The sequence below is a fragment of the Phoca vitulina genome, unplaced genomic scaffold (genome assembly GCF_004348235.1).
Source record: "Phoca vitulina isolate PV1807 unplaced genomic scaffold, GSC_HSeal_1.0 scaffold1, whole genome shotgun sequence".
Lineage (NCBI taxonomy): Eukaryota > Metazoa > Chordata > Mammalia > Carnivora > Phocidae > Phoca > Phoca vitulina.
The window spans coordinates 48,345,296-48,366,360 of NW_022589704.1; the positions used below are offsets into that span (position 1 = coordinate 48,345,296).

At 32.9% G+C, this 21,065-nt stretch overlaps 1 protein-coding gene across 4 annotated transcripts in view; it reads right to left on the bottom strand.

The window, feature by feature from the left end:
* ZNF804A (zinc finger protein 804A) overlaps positions 1–21,065 on the bottom strand; it is a 284,124-nt gene that overhangs the window by 43,441 nt on the left and 219,618 nt on the right. Inside the window, exon 1 of one of the 4 annotated variants that reach the window (XM_032406618.1) lies at positions 8,422–8,472. The exons of the other annotated variants lie outside the window; for them this stretch is intronic. The gene's annotated coding sequence lies outside the window, so the exon portion shown is untranslated. Of the gene's footprint in view, positions 1–8,421; positions 8,473–21,065 lie in introns of those variants that run through there. 4 annotated transcript variants of the gene reach the window in all.

Here is a 21,065-nt window from a genome sequence, read left to right on the forward strand (position 1 = left end):
ACATGTATATGGGAACACTCCATACTATCTGCCCAACTGTGTTTGTGCAAATCTAAAACTGGGCTAAAAATGAGATCTATGAATAATAGACTAGAGAAAAGATAACCAGAAGAAAATATCTCATCTTCAGAAATTACAAAACATATAAGTGACTTATGGGTTAAAATAATTTTCTTAGAACATATTTAGAAATGAAATAAAAATATTATATGGCAAGTAGCAAAACCTACAGTACAAAACAAAAACTAGAAGATAATTTTTACTTAAATGTCTAAATTAGAAACTGAGAAAAGCTAAAATTTGATATTACTAAGAAATTTCTAAGAAAGTGATTAAAAGTTAGAAGAGTAAATTCAAGAAAACAGAAGAAAGTAAACAATAGGTATGTAAGAAGAAATTAAAAATACAAAAAATAATCATACAGTGGTGGGGGCAAGGGGGCTTTGTCAATGAAGCCATAAATTAATTTTTTGAAAATACTAACAAATCAGCAATCCTGACAAGCCTGTCAAAGAGACTGAGAAAAATAATACATAAGAAAAAATTTATAGGGTGCCTGGGTGGCTCAGTAGGTTAAGCATCTGCCTTTGACTCAGGTCATGATCCTAGGGTCCTGGGATCCAGTCCCACATTGGGCTCCCTGCTCAGAGGGGAACCTGCTTCTCTCTCTCCTCCCCTCTTGTTGCTATCTCTGTCTCTCTCTCAAATAAATGGGTAAAATCTTTTAAAAAATTATGAAGATCTCTATTCAAAAAATGTAAACTTTATATGAAATGGACAAATTTCAGACAAATGCTACTTACTAAAACTTACTTGAGGGCAAATAGATACTTGAACAGATCTATAACTATTAAACATAATGAGTAGGTAATTTAAATTTCCCCCCTGCCACTCATAAAAATTAAAAACCACAAGCAAATAAAACAAAGAAGTTAATAAACAAACAGTATATTTAAAGTCCAAATATCAAAGGGAACAAATAGTTCCGATCTTGCACAATTATTTCAGAGTAAAGAATAAGAGAGAATATTCCCCATCCCCATCCTAAAACCTATCCCAATCCAGTTTGAGGAAGGAAAATTATAGGCTAATTGTACACATAGACATAACTGCAAATATTCTAAAAAATGTTTATTTGTATATATTAAAAATAATACAACTTGAATAATTTTAGTTACTCTAGAAATTCAAGTTAGAATTAACATCAAGCAATCAATTGAAAAAACTCAATGTATTTAGAAATTAAGATTAAAAATAATCACTTCAGCAAATATGAAGTTCAGATAAAATTTCCCAGCCCTTCCTAATAAAACTTCTAGCAAAAAATAATCAAAGAAAACTTTCTACATCTGATAAAGGGTATCAAATGCAAATTCATAACAAATATCTCTTGTAATGGTAGATTTAGATGCTTCTCCTGTATGTTATAAGGATTACTTTTATTCCATATTGTACTATATTGACTAGCTAGCCTAGTGAGAATAAATAAAAATACAGATTTTTCTGTATTTACGATGAGGGTATGTCCCCATAAATCCATAATTAGTTGAAAATATCATAAGTCAAAAATGCATTTAAGACACCTAACCTACTCAACCTCATAGCTTAGTGTCACCTAACTTAAACATGCTCGAAACCCTTACAGCTGGGCAAAATCATCTGACACAAAGCCCATTTTATAATAAAGAGTTGACTATTTCATGTAATTAACTGAAGACCATGCTGAAAGTGGAAATCAGAATGGCTGTATGGGTACAGAATGGTTGTAAGTGTATCATCGTTTACCCTGGTCATCACGTGGCTCACTGGGAGCTGGGGCCAGCTGCTTCTGCCCAGCATCAAAGACAGTAGCTTACTGAATATTGCTAGCTCAGGAAAAGATCAAAATTCAAAAAAGTACGGTGTCTACTGAACATGTATCACTTTCACACCCTTGTGAAGTCAAAAAATCGTATGTCGAACCATTGTTAAATCAGGGGCCATCTGTACATTTTTTTGTAAAGAAAAAGTTAAAACTATATTGATGGATGATGTTTTGTCAATTTTTTTTTTTTTTAAATGGCTAAGTGGCAGTTTAAGAATAAAAAGGCACAGGTGACACAGTCAAATCTCCTTCCAAACATGCTAATGCATAGTCCTGGCAAACAAGTTCATAGTATTTACTAGTAGTAGAGTTCTTATTTACAGAGTACTTTCAGCAGGATATACCTGGTTATCTAATTGGTTATGACAAAGCAGAAATCTACTGATCTACGTATGGGGTATGACTCTCTAGAAAACATCGGGTAAACTCTGTCATCAGATTATAACAGGAAGATGCTTCAAGACCCGAATGGCCCTTTATATGTAAGTGATAAGAATTACACATATTACCTAGGACCTCATACATAAATTTGGGATATAGATACATCCTGATATGGAAATAGAGAACCTGTGTGCAAGTTCTCAGACTGCTTCATTATTCATGAAGACCTGTATCCTGAAATTATTGGTAGTGTTGTATACCAGATGAGACCTCTGTTTTGTGTGAATCTGATTTGACAGTCCAGTTATTTTATTACCTCCTATTTACTTAACACTCAAAATCAGCAGAAAATTATGGAAATTAATGAGATATTGCAAATAGCATATTGTACAATGTCCCCATGTTTCTAACAAACCATTGTTTTTCAGTATTTAATCATATGTGTTTATAGTAGTAATAACTCAATGCATCTTTATTTTACCATAATGCATATTTCCAATCTACCTTTATTAACTTCCTAAAGAATAGATATTCACAGATTCAAGAAAAGGGAGGGGGGCTTAATGTCTACATAGACTAAAGTGCATGGCAAAAACAAATACACTTGGGAAGAGGATGTTTATTCAGGAGTGAACTGAAAACAGCATTTTAGATTTATTTACTTTTTTATAATCAGATCACTGAACACTTTAAAATTGGACATAGAAGAAAATGACAGTGTAAGTTAAGTCCCATGGTGTTTGCTTGCTAGATTTGAGAACTTCAAGCACACTTCCTTCTCCTAGTGCAGAATCATTTTAATTAAATGACCAGGGAGTCTTCTGGAAAAGATAAGGCACAGAATTAAAACTGTGTTTTAGACTAGTATTGGGTGAGAAAACAGTACAATTCCCTTCGAATGAATATATCTTGCTGTTTATTTCTGTTTCTGTTTTAATGAGCACTTAGATGTATGATTTTTTTTGGCAGGGGAGGGGTGATCACTCTGCTTTTGTTAATGAGTCAGTATGAACTGTTCACGGGGATGTTCAAACTTCACAGACTTCTGCAAATGATTTAATAGTATTTTCAGGTCATCATTATTGCTATGTGTCAAAACAGAGTATCTAGAAAGATTGCTTAACTCCAATTTTAATCATGTTTCTGTTTAGTTTGATGTTATTTTTAAAATTCAAAAGAAATAATACTTTATCCACATTAAGAAACTACAAAAGGAAATGCGGGAATCATTTTCAGGGACTCTGTATGAATAAGAAATTAGCTAAATCGAACATAAATTTACATGGCATCCTTTTATTTTAAAAGTCAGGTCAGAGGTATTCTGATAAGACAGAGAAGGAAAAATAATGATCTGAATTCTTAATGCCAGATTATTAAGATCAGAAGAAACTGGCTTTTTTTTTTTTTTTTTAATGGTCACCATGCTGCACATTATATCCCCAGGAATTATTTACTTTACACCTAGAAGAAACTTTTGAGATATTTAATGGTCGAGTAAATTAATGAGGAATAAGAAGTAATTTAGAACTGCATTTAAAAATTGTGAAAATAACTTGAAGAGTTGACTTCAGAGGTTTGCAGAAACATTTTGATCAGTTAATAGGTCAAAGAAAGATAAACAGTGAACACATACAATTCAATCAGCTGTTCTGTATTAAATGTAGGGTTCTCTTCTAGCTTAGTTGACCAGTCAGAACACTTCTCAGTGCCATGATAGAAACTAGACTCAAACATATTCCAGTAACGTAAGATATCAACTCTTGTACCAAAAACTTGCAACGACAAGCAATCTCTTGGAAGCCTGTCTTTTGTCCAAGGCATCTCCTTGTCCTGTTTTGTTCCCAGGAAGATCATGGCTCTACCCTTGAAGCAAGTATTGTGACCAGAGGGATGCAGTGACCAGAGGGATGCAGTATACTATTGGTGAGTTAGGCATCTATTCAGTACTGGAGAATTCTCTTAATAAAGATAAATAAAAGAGGTATCAAATGAAACTAACATATTTACTACCTTGTGACTTTGAACCATAAAACTTGAAAGCATTGTAAGATATGACAAGTCTTAATTTTTGAAAATTCTAAATTACTGTTAGATGCTTGGTATTATAGTGTGCTTTATTCCCAAATTTTTAATTTCCAGTACATAGTCTAACTCTAAAGTAATTTACTGGCAATTGTTGACATTTTAAATAAATCATGTGTACATAAAACATTTTTAAAAATTATATTTCCTCTTGAGTTCAATCCTTCTAAGTATATTACCAATTAGATCAAATATTTTGTATCCAATAGCTCTGGATACAAACCAGGACTCCTTCCAAATTCCTTTAGTCAGTCATTCACTTTCCACATTTTTAAAATACTTCTACCTAATTTCCTTTATCCAACCAATTACCAATTATTTTCAAATTTTCCTCCAAAATATTCCTGGTATTTGTTCCATAGCCATCCTTATGCCAGGACCCTTATCAAAGAGTATGTTTTCCCTCACCGAGGGGTGCATAGTTTTTAAAAAATATTTCTGCTTCCCAACTCCTAGAAAGCCTCCACTCTATCTCTAGAAACATGAAAACATGGTATCCAAACCAATCAATCTAAAATGTTTATCATGCTATTTTCCTCCCATAACTATATATTCTGGAGTAACCAAAACTTCTCTCTTCTCGCTACTTAATCAAATCTTACCCAAAATTCTGAGTCCAGGCCGTGTGATACTTTTTCAATGAGAACTTTAATCTTTCTACTTCTGAGTAATTTGTTTTTCATTTTCTAAGGTGCATGATAGATTGCTCAGGTTAAAACCTGTCCTTACAAGCCTTAGAATGTTATTTTTCATTTTTACAATTTTTCCCAATTAAATCTGAAAACTGGAAGGCATAAATCTTTAATAGTTTCTTCATAATCAATTAAAGTGCTTGAATAAATGAATGACTACATGAATGAAACCAAAAATAAAAAAACAAAAATAAAAACAAGGTATATCCTTCTATGATAAACATTTGAATATATTTGAGTTACTACTTTAAAAATTCCAACACTTTTTAGTGTCTTTACAAAAGATGATTTCTTTTAAAATAAGTTTTCTTAACAAGATTAATAATCATGGTAAACAACATGAAGATGGAGCATATAACACTTTTTTTTTAATCTTTAAAATAGTTTTGGGGTCATCTCATTATGCAAGTAATGAAAGTGAGAACATGAATGATGTCTTTTATATGATTTCTAGAATTTCTGCTCAAAAACTAATGATTATGTAGTTAAAGCAAATACACTGGGAGATATGAATTCTCATATTAACCATGCTTCTAATATTATTTATATTCTTAATATTTTTATATTTCATAATTTTCTTGAAGTATATTATAAATAATAGAATTCTTATTAATGTAAAACCTTCATCCCATTTATTCATACAGAAAGTGTTAGGTAAAATGAAAGAAAAATTGCATCCCACATCATAGTACTTACAGTAAATGATGCATAATTAAACACATTTTTTGCTACTCATACTATCACTTGATGAAATGGCCTCATCTTAATGAGGAAGGGTATAACTAAGTCCTATAATCAGAGGTTTTGCTGTGATCTCAACTGTGAATCGATGTGTATAAAACAATCTGTCCAAACTTCAAGCTTTGGAATATTTATATTAGTTTCAGCAAAATTCTACACACAGTACTTTTTGAATATTAAGATTTCTACTAAATGGACAAATAATAGAATGATTAGCTTAACATATTAATCTCAATAAGAATGAAATACTTAAATCTAAGAAGTGGTTACAAATGATAAACCTTAGATAACAGTTTTATTTGTATAAATAAAATTTGTATATTTGATACATTTAAGATATTCTCCCCCCAATTTTGATTAAAACAAGTTCTTTTTAATCCTTATTCCTCAGTCTACTTTTTAGCTAATTGTTCACACTGTGAATGAAACAATCCAATGATTTTAAGATTTTCAAATGACCAATATCATCTTTTATAAATTAGCTTTATAAAGCAATCTCTAAAATTAAATAATTAACCCAAGACTTAAACAAACATGATACAATGAAAGGCTTTGCAAATGTCTACCCTAAATCTATATTTCATTTATTTGTCTTTTCTAAAGCACATTTTATGGTATGCATTGTAGATACTGAATACTTTTCTCCCTAAATGAATAAAATAATGAATCTAGTATCTAAAATATTTTGAATTAAATTATTTTCCAAAATAAATTAAAACTTTACTTCATTTTTAATTATAATTAAATTCAACCTCAAAATTTCATTAGAAACATTTTAATAGCAAAGTAATTATAGCTACTGGCTGATAACACTAAATAATAAGCATAAAGCAAAACATGAAAGGAAAGAAGAACGGTGGGGGAAAAAAGGGAGGAGAGGAAAAGAGAAAGAGAAAGGAAGGAAGGAAGGTAGGAAGGGAAGAAGGAAGGGAAGAAATGAAGTTTTAAAGACTAGGTTTTTGGTTTAATGGAGGAATTCTATAAACACAGTATTATGGATTCTAGGTAATCATTCTGAAACTATTGTTGTTTCATCTTCAAAGATTATCTTATCTCTTGGAAATATGAAGAGTTATAGAATAACACTAATCCAAGGAATAAAAATAAACTACAATTAAGGCATCTTATAAATGAGAAAAAATTATCATAATATATTAAATAATTGGTACATTCTCATTAAATGACATTTCAAAATATTATCTTCATATGTCTCATACAACATATTATCAACAATTAAACACTTTTTTAATGGGTCATAATTCAAAGGGAATCTCAAAACATTTTATCCATCATTATTTAGTTGTTTTAAAATAAAAATGTAATTGTTAGCTATTCAAAAATATCTTAATTTTTGTAACTTTCATTGGTAAAATTTGTTCCCTCAGGGCCATTATAGGTTATGTTTGGAAAAGTGTGTAAAAACTGTGTAAATAATTACTATGCATTTGGAAACAACATCTGATAGATTTTTTGCTCTCGGAAGAGTCCTGGGTTTTAAATTATCTCAGCAATATAAAGACAATAAAAATAAATATATGATACACTTCTACACCAAAAGAAATGAATCTTACAGGCACCTAAACTCAGTGTTTGAAAATTTAGTATATAAATTAAGAAATGCTTTCAAATAATCTAAACATTCAAACAATAACCACTAAGTGTGGAAACATGTAGCAAGTAATCTTGAGTACCTTATTTCCAACGTTAAAGCATGTTACACTATTAGCAAATATTTTTATGTATTCTAGAACAAACACATATTATCATCAGATAAATATGTTTATTTTTTATTTAATACTATGTTCTTAACTTTTAAAAATGGGTAGTATTATAGTAGATGCTTTTAAGATATAATTGTTGATAATGTCCCTTACATATTAAATTGAAAATAAATAAAAAAAAGAATGAAATTTATCTTCAACTGACTATTGGGGCACTTTTTAAAGTGTTTCTGAACTTTCAAATAGGTATGAAAAACTGTATTTAATTTGGCTACAGTAATCAAGACAGGGTGATACTGGTGAAAGAATAAACAAACAGATGAACAGAACAGAAGAGAGAAATAAGAAATAGGCCCCATAAACCTAGACAACTGATCTTTGACAAAGGAACAAAGGCAACACAATGGAGCAAAGACAATCTCTTCAACAGATGTTGCTGGAACAACTGGACACCCACATGCAAAAAAGGTAATCTAGACGCAGAACTTAGACCTTTCACAAAAATTAACTCAAAATGTATTATAGAAAACCTAGACAACTTTGGGTATGGTGCCACCTTTTTGGATACAAGACCAAAGACATGATCCATGAAAGAAATAACTGATAAGCTGGATTTTGTTAAAATTAAAAACCTCTGCTCTACCAAAGGGGTAAGAGCAGAGAGAATTAGGAATGGTAAGAGAATTAGGAAACAAGCCAAAGACTGGGAGGAAATATTCGCAAACAACACATCTGATAAAGGACTATTATCCAAAATATACAAAATATTCTTAAAGCTCAACAATAAGAAAATAAACATCACAATTAAAAATGGGCTAAAGACTTTACCAGACACCTCACCAAAGAAGATATGCAGATGACAAATAAACATATGAAAAGATACTCCACATCATATGCCATCAGGGAAATATGAATTAAAACAAGGAGATACAACTCATACCTGTTAGAAGGTCCAAGACCCAGAAGACTGACACCACCAAATGCTGGTGGGGATGTGGAGCAATAGGAACTCTCACACATTCCAGGTGAGAATGCAAAATGGAACGGCCACTCTGGAAAAAAGTTTGGTGGTTTCTTACCAAATTTAACTCTTACCACATGATCCAGCAATCACACTCTTTGGTATCTACTCAAAGGAGATGAAAACTTATATCCACACAAAAGCTGCATACAGATGTTTATAGCCACTTTACCATAACTGTGAAAACTTGAAAGTAACCAAGATGTCCTTTAGTGAGTGAATGGATAAATGTACATCCAGACAATCGAATATTATTCAGAGCTAGAAAGAAATTAGCTATCAAGTCATGAAAAGACATGAAAGAAACTTAAATGCATATTACTAAGTAGAAGAAGCCAATCTGAGAAGGCTACATAATGTATGATTCCAACTACGTGAAAAGACAAAACTATGGAGACAGTGAAAGGACCAGTGGTTTCTAAAAATGGAGTGGGGAGACATGAACAGACAGAGCACAGGAGTTTTAGGGCAGTGAAAATACTCTATTTGATATTCTAACGATAGATATGCCATTATACTTTTGTTCCAAACCCATAGAATAGACAACACCAAGAGTAAACCTTAACGTATACTATGGACTTAGTTGATTATGATGTATCCATGTACGTTCATCCTTGGTGAAAAATGTACCATTCTGATGAGTGATGTTGATAACAGGAAAAGCTATGCATGGGTGGGGGCAGGGGTATATGGGAAAACTCTACCTTTCTCTCAATTTTGTGGTCAACCTAAAACTGCTCTAAGAAATACTCTTAAAAATTATATTTATTCAGGAAAAGCAAAAAAAAGTATGTTCAATAAGTTTGTCTCTAACCTTCCTGCTAATCATTTTTACTTTATAAAGAAAAAAATGAAACCACCAATATTAATTATAACACAGATAATAGTGAACTAAATATAATAAAAAATATAATCAGATGGAATTAAAGTCCCCTTTTGCAAGCAGATATATGAGACAAGAATTTCAGGTTTGCATATTTGTTTGTATTCAGAGAGACACAATATAAGGAACACAAGGTGGAGAAAAAGAAGTCATAGGGCATCTTTCCTCTTTTATCGTTTCTCATCTTCTTTTATTCAATCCACACAGCCTTTTGATCAACAAAGAACTTGTCTCTCTCTGAATCTTTAACTACTGGCACAACATGTGGCCTGGATTCACTAAAATTACTGAACAAAGATTTGCGCTTTAGAAACACCTGTCCCACTAAACAATTAGCATGTGATGGACAGTCAAGAGAAAATGCCCTTACATGTCAAACATCAATATTCTTTGTAGTAGAATCTTATTGAAAAAAAAAAAAGCCCCACATTTATGTGGAAACGTTGCTTTGATTTCCAGAATTAATACTTACAAAATAATTTTGATGAATAGAAATAAAGAAATTCCTGCAGAGGATGACCTTCAGAAAGTTCAATCGTAACCTGTCAAATAGTATTTATTCCTCATTGTCATTTCTTCTGTTATTTCCACAATTAGAGCAAAATTTTCAACTGTTAGCAGTTTGGGTTATCCTAGAAGTGTTGATTTCAAATCATTTTTTGTTTTAGAAAAAGACACTGCAATGTGACTAAGATCTTGTCAAGGTCATACCAATTTGTAATTTTGAGTTAGTGAGCTTCTAAATAACCAAAAAGGATGCTACTCTGCATAACAAGGTATATTGTTAATCCTGGGTAGAGTTACATCTTTGCAGATTATTAGGTATATGTAGAATCTAGACAGAACTAATAAATAAGAAAAAATTTTCCCATACATTTAGTTTCAGTACCTAGATTCTGGTTAAAAGAACATGGCGGGGGGGGAGACAAAAAGGGGGAAAAAAGAACATAGGAAAATGCCTTTGAAACCAGAGAAAGAAAGTGAACCCTTTTCCTGAAAATAAAATAAACCCCCCGAAAAGAATAACAACTGGAGGTTCCCTACAGAGGACAAGGACTTATAGACATCAGGAGTAATATGTTAAATAGGCATAAGAGAACTTACTCAATTGCTGGATATCTTTACATTAATTTTTGTTTCAGTTTATGAACTAACCTGACATGGTTTGGAATAATAGCTTTTCCTTGAAACCTCAGAAGAAAAAGGTGGAGATATTTAAATTGGGTTTTAACTAAGCCAGAGTGAGGTGTCTTTCATAGTTAAAACTGCAAATATAAATTTAAAAATAAATATTTAGAATATTTATAGTTGAACAAAAATGGCTTCTTTCACTCTATCCAAGGCTAGTTTAAAAAAATCTAAAACTGCACTAAAACTTCTAAAATCTCTGTGCTTTTATTCTCTCTTACTGCTAATATATTTTCTAGCACCATTTAGTTTTAAGAAGCATTTGCTTCTAAGTAGCAGAAATTGAACTCACTTTCCTTTGTACATTCCTACTTAAACCTACTATTGTCAGGCATTTGTCTCCAACCACTCTGCAAAACCTCTCTTGTCAAGTTGTCCACATTCCCAGATTCAGAATTAAGTATTCCTCTCTTTGTGACTCAATTGTTCACCCCTACTCCTTGACTATCTTGTTTTCCTTTATCCTCCCGGCCACACTTGTTCAAGCCCCATAGCCAGAGCCTTTACATTTTCCCAACTTCTAAATGTATACTGACGGTTCATTTCTTTTATCACCCCTCTTCTCTATCTCTACTTACTCCCTAGATGACCATCAGCTTCATGGTTAACTCCATGGTGAAGCTGTATCTAGCTGTAATCACCATTTCCATTTAGATGCTTTGTAGGCATCTCAAACCTGACATGGCCACAAAAAAATGCCTCATTTTCACCCCACGGACATTTGTTTTTTTCAGTTTTCTTCAGCATCCAAAATCTGATTCATCAAAATATCTGTTGACATTTCCATGCCATTCAAATATTCAGATTCTCACCACTCTTCACTGTGGGTACCATTATTCCCTAACTCAAGCAAATGTCATCTGTACCCTGAATGTAGCATGAACCTCCCACTGGTCTCCTTTCTGTCATTTTTACTTCCTCCCTCCCAATCTATTCTCCACATAACAACCAGTGGTTTTTTTTTCAAAACAGCAGATCACATGATCTTACTTTCCAGATGGAAATTTTTAAATTATCCTACAGCCTTTAAAATAGATCTTATAGTGTTTATTATGGCCTACAAAAATCTACTTAATTTGGCCCCAAATTTCTTTTCCTAATGCATCTCCTATAGATTTCCCTAGCCTGTGCTTTTTGCTAGCCTCATTGGCTTCCTTTTGTTCTTGAAGGAATCTAATTACAATCCTGCCCTTGTGTATTTTAGGAAGTATTCCTGCAGATATCTTTATCACTTGTTTGCTCACTTTAAATTCTTGTTTAACCGCCACCTCATCAGAGAGGTCTTCACTCATTTCCTTATCTAAAATAACAGTTATCTATAATTTAGCTACTATCTTTTTATTTTTCCTCCAAGTTGTAAATATCTAAATTTAAATATTGAGTTGTTAGTTTGCTTCTTGACTCACCAAAATTAAGTTATATAAAAACAAAATCTTTCTTTCTTTTTCACTATTATTCACCTAGATTAGTTCCTTATGTGTATATGTGGGTGTATATTTGTATTTATACACATTTGTTGACTAAATGTGTGTGTGGTACGTGTCTGTGTATGTGTACCTCTATATGCAGGTGTGCAAGTGCACACACACACACACACACACACACACACATATATATATAGAGAGAGAGAGAGAGAGAATTCTGCCTGGCTTCTTTCTCTTTTTCTTCATTGTGTGTGTGTGTATATTTCTTTTCTAGTTTGCTCAATGGGCTTTCAGAGCGATTAAATGAGTCAGAAGATGACAATACTTAAATGGAAAGTCATATTTCCTATTTCCTTCATTGTAATAAAATTTAGTCATTTCAGTAAATATATTTCTTGTCTTAGAACCATGTATTAGAAAGTATATACTATTTACAATACCTAAGACATGGAAACAACATAAGTATCTATGGATAGATGAATGGGTAAAGAAAATGTGGTATATATAATGGAAAATTATTTAATCATAAAAATGAAAGAAATTCTGGCATTTGCAACAACATGGATGGACCTTCAGGGCATTATGCTAAGTGAATTAGGTCAGACACAGAAAGACAAATACTGTATGGTTGCACTTATATATGGGATCTTAAAAAAACAAACTCCTAGAAACAGAGAACATGTTGGTGGTTGCTATAGGCAGGGGGTATGGGTGGAGAAAATTGTTGAAAGTGATCAAAAGGTACAAATTTCCAGTTATAAAATAAGCTCTGGGTAATGTGCAGCACGGTAACTGTTATTGACAATACTGTATCGTATATTTGAAAGTTGTTAAGAGAGTGGATCTTAAAAGTTTTCATCAGAAGAAAAAAAAATGGTAACTACATGAGGTGATAGATGTTAACTAAACTTATTGTGGAATCATTTCATAATTTACACGTTAATTATGTTGTACACTTTAAAAAAGAAAGAACATATTAAATACACTGCTCATGTCCATCTTTCTTGAATACGTTCATAATATGAACCATTTTTGATGAAATCATTGCATAGTTCCTTTTTTTCCTGCTAGTTCTCTTTATAATTTCAGGAAATGCATACAGTTAACAATAAATGTATTACATATGCAATTGTATTTACAATAAAATAACATCTTTTATAAAGATATAAAGTATCTTTTCCTTTCTTAGTCCCCAATGACAGTCTTACTATTATTATTTTTACATGAAAGAGACAATTCCCTTAATGTTTGTCACAGCATAAAATTATAAAAGCTCAGCTTCAAGATGAAGTTTCCTGAATTATGTAGCACAGTTTTCACTACACTGGTGCTTTTGTGATATAATACGCTACTGATCTGACAGACATTGGACATACCGAGGAAAGAACATTGCATGAACTCAGTGAATTTTTTCTTCAGGTACTCGAAAAGCCTATAATGCAGATGTAAATGTCAGTTATTCTTGCATTTGAAGTTATAATAAGGAATTTCTAGGACTTGGAAATAGTCAAAAGGGGGTATTTTCAGTGAAGTAGCAGTCTTTGTATAAGAAACCCTCCAGGGATAATCTGAAACTACAAGGCTGGTCATCTTTGTGTTTCTATTGACTAGGCAATTTTAGAATTTAGCAAATTAAGTTGTAGAAAATGGAGAGTAATGCAAATCATTATTGTTCATTGCAATGCAAATATATTTTGCCCAATAGAGATATGATTGATTTTGTGCTTTACAAAAGATGACCCTAAATATTACATTTTATTGTCCTATAAGGTATAAACCAATTTTGATGTATTAAAATATTCTCAGCATTCCTGACTGACAATATAGCACATATCTATGTCTGTATCTATAGATATCTATAGATATCGCAGGCATATATAGATATAGATACGTATGAAAACTATATAGTTGTTCTTTAAATGATCCTTTTAACAAGCCTCAGGGTCTTACTGCTTTCCTAGTTAAAGAGCTGAATAAAATGTTTGAACATGTCATTTTATATTTTATGAAGGACATGATTTTACCTTTTGAGAGGAAAAAGATAACATATACCATACATATATACACATATATGCGCATGTGTTAATTTATGTGCAACACTTCCAAAATAAAACTTCTGTAATTTTGTTTGCTAAATTCCTTTGTTTTTCTCTATAAAAACATTGTGGCCAAAGATAAGCTAAATAAACACTGTGTGGTATTTTCTTTGAAATAGTTTGTCCTGAAACTTTTTAACACAATGCCATATTTTTTTCTTTATCTTTCCCCTTATGTGAGTCCATTTGGATTGTAACATTGATAAGAACATTTCTTATGGACTCAGGGTTGTAGCCCACAGCAATATTTGGGGTGAAAATGCAACTGGGGTTAACATCTAGCACATCTTCTTTCTATCAAACATGTCACTTAAGCTTTTAGCACACATCTTTGTTGATAAAGACAACACAGTGACATATTTTTACATTAAAAAAATCCACTGATCTGCTGAGAAAAGCAGTTGTTAGTATTGTGGAGAGGATTTTGTCAGCAGATTTTGTGACATGAATCATGCTTCCTTGGTTGGAAACATCATGCTGATGATTTGAACTTTACCTTTGATTGTATTGAGGAATATCAATAAAGAGGTGTCAACTGTTTCCCCATTAATATCCCTGTTTATCCTACAAATAAAAATAGTTGCCCCCAACTGAGTACACAGGCAGCATTTTTCAAATTACTACAAATACACTGAGGTCGAATCTGAGCAGGAGTAAGGATGTGGGAGTGTACTATATCATATGAGAATTCCCTAAAGAGTAAAACCTGTGTGAAGAAAATAATTTTAGGGTTAATATATTTATTTTGACAGATTTTTCAATTGAATGTATTTTATATGTATTATAGTGCCTATTGGGTCCAATGTATTTAGTTAAGCAAGTAACTGAGTAAGAAGTAACATTAAATAACAGTGACCATGGTTTTTCCACAAAAACAAAAACATAGACACAGACATGTGCACCTTTAGTATATATTGATACATATCTTTGTCTATATTTAAATGTAAAAATATACATGCATGTTAACACATATCTTTAATACACAATACCTAGAAATACAAACATATAAAATTAAATTTATATCAAATGTTACTTCTATTTTAGTAATTAAATCTTATATCAAATGAGTCAGGCCATATTGAAAAAAAGATTTTTTTTTTACTGTGATAAAAATAAAATTGTTAAATTAAGGAAATTTTGACATGTGTGACCATTTTGAAAATTATTTCTATGAAATTAATACGTTAGTATCTATTTCTAGATACTTTATAAACCAAAAAATGTTGGCATCTCATCTATATTTCACACTTATTTTCTAGATTTTGCAAGATTGAAAATTAAGGACCTGAAGCAAATACAGGAATGATTAAATTATCAGAATTTATAATATCGAAGGAATCCAAATCCAACAATAGGGAATGGTTAAGTTAAAAACAAATATTTGATGGGATATTATGAATCCATTAAAACAATTATTATGAAAATTTTGTATAAATGGAATAATACTATTGACAATATTAAACTGAATGCTATAGAATACAAAATGGTACCTATCTAAAAATATACATGCATGTGAATAAAATTAGGGAAAAAATCAATTTGTTATTAGGTGGGATTTCTTTTTCAGATTTCAAAATGGTTTTTTATATATATGTATATATAATTTTTATATGCCTTTTTAATGAAGTAAAAGTGAAAAGATATAACAAGTCATGCAAATGTAAATAGCTTTAACATTTAGTCTTTGAACAAAAAGAATTCTATACAAGTAATTGGATTTACAAGGAGGAACTGAGGGTAGGTACTCTGTTTTTTCCTTATATTCTATCTTTTCTGCCACTTTTTCCTTCTTGCCATAATCCTCAGATAAAAACAAATAACAATCACAAAAATCCCTGAGTTCCCAGTGCCTGAAACAGTGGTCTCTTTTCATAGGCAGCTGTTAGTACTTGCAAGAAGCTCTGGACTCCATGATTCTAACACAGTGCAGTTCAAACGTAATGCAGTACGGGTTCAGGTTAAGTTCTTGAAAGTTTGTATACCGCACTTTGGAATTAGGTGCTTATTCTCAGAATACACACCCAACCAACAGAAGAAACAGAGAATCACCTGAGCAAAGGATGTGAAAGGGCAAGTTGCTTTAGTGAAGCTAGGGGCACAGCAGACCGTATCCTGAAAATGCGTTGTGCACGGGCTCTCCAAGTGATGCATATATGGTACACTTCTTATGTGTCTGATTTTCAACAACTGGGCAGAAGACAGAGATGAAAGGTAGGAGGGGTGGAGGTTGGGGAGAATTCATAGGTAGTTTTGTTCGAAATTCTGCTTTACTTCTCAGGGCAATTTCATCATTAATTTAATATATTACCTATCGTAACATAATGTTAAATATGGTCTCTGCATATATTCCATGGTACATTCTATGCAGAATTATCTTTACATAGCATCAACTATTTTTAAATTGTCCTTAGACATTTTTTTTACCCACTAGGAAACAGATTTTGAATACCACTGATTACATCCCCAGGAAGACGGGGCAAAGCCATGGTGACACATGCAGCACAGAACAAGGAGGTGTTTTAAAAAAGCATAAATTGGGATGCCTGGGTGGCTTAGTCAGTTAAGCATCTGACTTTGGCTCAGGTCATGATCCCAGGGTCCTGGGATCGAGTCCCGCATCAGGCTTCTTGCTCAGCATGGAGCCTGCTTCTCCCTCTGCCTGCCGCTCCCCCTGCTTGTGCTCTCTCTCTCTCTCTGGCGAATAAATAAAATCTTTTTTAAAAAGTATAAATCAGGGGCGCCTGGGTGGCTCAGTCGTTAAGCGTCTGCCTTCGGCTCAGGTCATGATCCCAGGGTCCTGGGATCGAGCCCTGCATCGGGCTCCCTGCTCTGCTGGAAGCCTGCTTCTCCCTCTCCCACTCCCCCTGCTTGTGTTCCCTCTCTGTGTCTCTCTGTCATTAAAAAAAAAAAAAAATTAAAAAGTATAAATCAATCTATATAATGTAAAATATATAATAAATCTGTAAGTAAGTTATTTGTAAAAACAGATATAGTCTCATAAAATATATTTATTAAAGTATCACTGTCAACATAGTACAAGAAAATAAAATAGCACAATAAAGGGAGAGAATTTAATTGATTCCACCCACCAAGTCATCATGTATCCTACAAGAAAAATATACTTCCAAGCATTAATAAAAGATCATCACAATAAAAATAAAGATACACAATAAAAGGAAAGATATACCATGCTCAAGAACTGGAAGAATTAATATTGTTAAAATGTACATGCCACTCAAAGCAATCTTCAGATTCAATGCAATCCCTAAAAAAATACCAATAGTATTTTTCACAGAACTAGAACAGATAATCCTAAAATTTCTATGGAACCACAAAAGACCCCAAATAGCCAAAGCAATCTTGAGAAAGCTGGAGGTATCATGATCCCAGATTTCAAACTATGCTACACAGCTATTGTAATCAAAACAGTATGGTACTGTCACAAAAATAAACATATAACTCAAACCAGGTTAGAGACCCCGGAAATAAACCCACATTTATATGGTCAATTAATCTATGGCAAAGGGGGCAAGAATATATAATGGAGAAAGGACAGTCTTTTCTATATATGGTATTAGGAAAACTGAACAGCTATGTGCAAAAGAATGAAACCGGACCACTTGAAAAATAAATTCAAAATGTATTAAAGACTTAAATGTAAGACCTGAAACCATAAAATTCCTAAAAGAAAACATAGGCAGTAAACTCTTGAACATTGGCCTTAGAAATATTTTTCTGGTTCTGTTTCTTCAGGCAAGGGAAATGAAAGCAAAAGCAAACAAATGGAACTACATGAAACAGGAGATGTTCAACAGATATACGGAAAGAATGTAAATTGGTGTGGCCACTGTGGAAAACAGTATGAAGTTTCCTCAGAAAATTAAAAATAGAAATAACACATGGTTCAGTAATCCCACTTCTGTGTATTTACCCGAAGAAAAAGAAAACACTAACTTGAAAAACCATATGCACCCCTATGTTTATTGCAGCATTATTTACAATAGCCAAGATATGAAAGCAACCTAAGTGTCCACCGATGGATGAATGGATAAAGAAGATCCGGTGTATAAATACACATTGGAGTAACAGTCAGGCATAAAAAAGAATGAAATCTTGCCATTCGTGACAATGTGGATGGACATACAGGGTATTATGCTAAGTGAAATAAGTCAGACATAGACAGACAAATGCCCTATGATTTCACTTATGTGTGGAATCTAGAAAGAAAACAAACAAAAAAGAAACAGATTCATAAATGCAGAGAACAAACTGGTGGTTGCCAGAGGGGAGGTGGGTAGGAGGATAGGAGAAAAAGGTGAAGGGAATTAAGAGGTACAGACTTCCAGTGCTAAAATAAATAGGCCACAGGGGATAAGTACAGCACAGGGAATACAGTCGGTAATACTGTAATCACTTTGTATGGTGACAGATGGTAACTATACTTACTGTAGCGAGCATTTTGTACTATATCTATAATTGTTGAGTCACTATATTATAGACATGAAACTAACATAATATTGTATGTCAACTATACTTCAATTAAAAATGAAACAAACAAACACGTAAATAAAGATACACCACCTTGGCTTAAAGCGGTTGTCTTAGAGTTGTTGTTGTTGTTTTACAAAATGGAATTTTTAGTGGTTACAAACACAGGGGGTAAAGGAACATTCTTTTTATTGATTTACAAAGCATAATTGACAATTATAAAATGAAATCTCTGATATTAGATGCATTTCTCTACTGTAATCTAGTTTTTTAACTCTTTTTTTCTCATAATTATATTGAGATGACAATTATATTGACATAGAGCAGAAACATTAAAGTTGTAGTATTTTTCACACACCCTCAAGATTGACTGGCTCAATAGACAGCCATCAACCTTACAGATGGCGGAAGATGGAAAGGAAAGGAAAGATTTGAACTTCACTGGGCAAGGTTTATGAAAATGGCATTGGCTGAGACACTAGAAATGACAATTTTATCCAGAATCTGCCTCAAACTCAATAATGGACAAAAACTTCAGTTTAATTCTATTCAAATTATGGTTTTGAAGATGAAATGTCAAAACAATACATTTCCATGATTAGCTAGACATATACGTGTATTTCTCCGGGGGCAGGTACTTTTGGGCAGTGGGGAGGTTCTATAGGAGGAAATTGTATGTTCTTGCATTCTTCTCATCCTCAAAATGGCTAAACAAAATAATAACAGTACGATGAGATTGAAGCACACACACACCAGAAGAAAAATCCCAGGGAAGGTGTTCAAAATGGATTGAATCATGCATTGCTTTACCCATACCCCATGTTTTCCTATTAACCTTTAAATATTATTTTGCAGATGAAAATTTAGAACCAAATATCAAGAAGTGATTCTTTTCTCAAGTATCAGGTCAGTGAACAGAAGTTTAAATTGTTAGGAAATGTTCAAATTTGAGAATAAGTCTGCTCCATTTTTATAACCATACAAGTCCCTGCAGGACCAGCAAATTCCAACAGCCTGGCCTGACTGTGACTTCCTCTGGAGCAGAAAAAAAAACAGCACGCCGTAAAGCACTGAATCTTAACTTGCTGGGGAAGGTCACTTCAGTGCCTTTGGGAGATACTTCAGCCATACTGAAGCTGCGAAAGTAAAAATCAAAATGTTTGAGGGGCAGCAGCAATAAGGCAATCATTCCCTTTTCTATCTCTTCATAACATCAGTGTGACAAATCTCTTACAGTGAAAATAACTCTGAATTGCCAATAGGCTGCCAGGTGAGAAGACAAGACACAGTGCGACTTTAGTTTAAGGGCAGATAAGTAGGTCAAAGGGTTTAGAGGAAAACCTTTTCTTTTTACCAGATGCTGAGTTTCTCACTTAAAACAATTTTTTAAAAAAAAATCTCACTGGCTAGAATTCAGAATGATATAACTTCATTGGAAACTATTCTAATCATCTTTTTATTTAAGATTTATTTATTTTAGAAAAAACGGGAGAGTGTGAGAGGGAGAGAGAGAGAGCACACGCGCAAGAGCAGGGTGGACATGGGGGCAGAGGGAGAGGGAGAGAGGGAATCTCAATCAGACTCCCCACTAAGCACAGAGCCTGACGCAGGGCTCGATCCCAGGGCCCTGAGATCATGATTTTTTAAACAGTATGATTATCCAGGGTCTTTCTCTACATTTGTTTCAGATGTACAGTATAAAGATTCAACAATTCTATATACTACTCAGTGCTTTATCTATAAAGATTCAACAATTCTATATACTACTCAGTGCTTTATCTATCTCGAAACTATGGCTTATTGCAAGATCTTAAATGCAATTTTGACTCTCGCCCTTTTATATTCACATGGGCAGCCCTGATTGGGTGTCTACCCTGTGCAAGATGCCGCACTAGATGCTGTGAGGAAGGAAGACAAAGAGGAAATGGTCCTTGCTATTAAAGGGTCACAATCCAACGGCTTTCAAGTTTCAAAGTTAAAGAGAAAATATTCTAAAAATGAACCCTGAATTGTGAACTATTGTGATCACCTCTGTACACCTGTGCCTTCCTCTTTTTAATTCTCTGTTAGCAAGTCTTAGCAATGAGAGCTTGAGAGAGATTTTGAAGTTATCCAAAGAACATGTGGATGAGAGAAACAGATTTTTCTTTGAAGCTTAGAGTTCAAATGCAACACAGAGTCTGTCATAACAGATTTGCAAAGATACATGAGGCAGGCACACTGCTCTTAGGTCACGATTACCTGGATATGTTTTAGACTTTATTAGCCTTTTTGAAGCAAAAATAGATCCTTATTGGAAGCCTAAATAAAGGCAGTCTCAAAGGCAAACTGTCAGGGTCCCAAACATTCTAGGAGAAAAGAAATTTTAGTAAGTAGTAATAATAAAACTAGTTAAATATTGAGCTTTTACTATTTTTCAAGTACTCTGCAAAGTGTGGTCATGTGCATTCTCTCATTTATTCTCCCTAACAATGAAAATTTGAG